The 1,348-nt window shown below is 60.5% G+C and overlaps 1 pseudogene; it reads left to right on the forward strand.

Annotated features, from left to right (window-relative positions):
- The first annotated feature begins 217 nt into the window (after window positions 1-217).
- On the forward strand, window positions 218-1,123 carry LOC120873668 (annotated as a pseudogene).
- Window positions 1,124-1,348: the final 225 nt, after the last annotated feature.

The raw sequence follows: 1,348 nt of genomic DNA on the forward strand, positions 1-1,348 counted from the left end.
CAGGGTGTCTGGGGCTGATGGGGGCCACCAGGGGGGCAGAGTGGAGTAACTTCCCTGAATGTCTCCCTGGCTGCTGGGACCTTGGCTGATATCTTAATTCTGTGCTTTCTGCAGCAAAGCTGCCAACAGCAAACTTTTCCGCAGCACTGCCCCGCCGCCCACGTCTCCCTGTGCCAGGCCGGCCGTGCCCCAGAGGCTGCGAGGGCTCGAACCCCGCATGGACACACACAACCACTCATCTGTGGAGGAGTTTGCCCTGCAGAGTTTCTCAGAGGAGCCTGGGGTCCGGGGTCTCTTCCTGGTCTTGTTCCTCCTCCTTTTCCTGGGGGCTCTTGCAGGGAACACCCTCGTTGTCACGGCCATCAGCCTGCACCCCAGTGTACTTCTTTCTCACCAACCTGGCTGTTTTAGACACCCTCTGCATGTCTACAGTTCTCCCCAAATTGCTGGGGAACCTGGCGGTCAAGGGTGGCACCATCTCCTATCGGGGATGCCTGACTCAGCTCTTCCTCCTGACCTGGTTTCTGGGGGCCGAGCTGCTGCTGCTGACGGTCATGGCCTACGACGCTGCGTGGCCATCTGCCGCCCGCTGCACTACAGCTGGCGGATTGGCCGGCCTGTCTGCGTCCTGCGGGCCGGCAGCGTGTGGGCCGGCAGTGCGGTCAGCACGTCGGTGCACACAGGCCTGACGGCAAGGCTGACGTTCTGCGGCCCCAACCAGATCCAGCATTTTCTCTGTGAAGTCCCCACGCTGCTGCTGCTCTCCTGCAGCCCAACCACGCTGAACACCGTCATGATACTTGTCGCGGATGTCTTCTTCGGGGTGGTCAACTGCCTGCTCACCATGGCGTCCTACGGCTACGCCGTCGCCAGCATCCTGCGCACGCGCTCGGCCGCGGGCAAGCGGCGCGCCTTCTCCACCTGCTCCTCCCACCTCCTGGTGGTCGCCTTGTACTACTCCACCGTCACCTACGCCTACATCCTCCCGGGGTCCGGGTCCTCCCTGGAAAACGGCAAAGTTGTCGCCGTGCTGTACACAGCAGTCAGCCCCACCCTGAACCCGCTCATCTACTCACTGCGGAACAAGGATGTCAAGGCGGCGCTCAGAAAAGTGTTTTCCTGAATCCAGTAAAGAAGGGAAGTGGCTGATGCGGACTTTGCAAGCTAAACAGGGAGTTTCAGAATAGGACGTTGAGAGTCTGATGCAAGAGGCAAAGGGCAGGAAGGCAGTTGAGGGATAGACTTACCTGTAACGGAGAAGGAAAGGCACCCACTCCAGTCTTCTTGCCTGGAGAATCCCATGGACAGAGGAGCCTGGAGGGCTGCAGTCTAGGGGTCGCAAAGAGTC

This window comes from Oryx dammah, unplaced genomic scaffold (assembly GCF_014754425.2).
Source record: "Oryx dammah isolate SB20612 unplaced genomic scaffold, SCBI_Odam_1.1 HiC_scaffold_14, whole genome shotgun sequence".
Taxonomy (NCBI): domain Eukaryota; kingdom Metazoa; phylum Chordata; class Mammalia; order Artiodactyla; family Bovidae; genus Oryx; species Oryx dammah.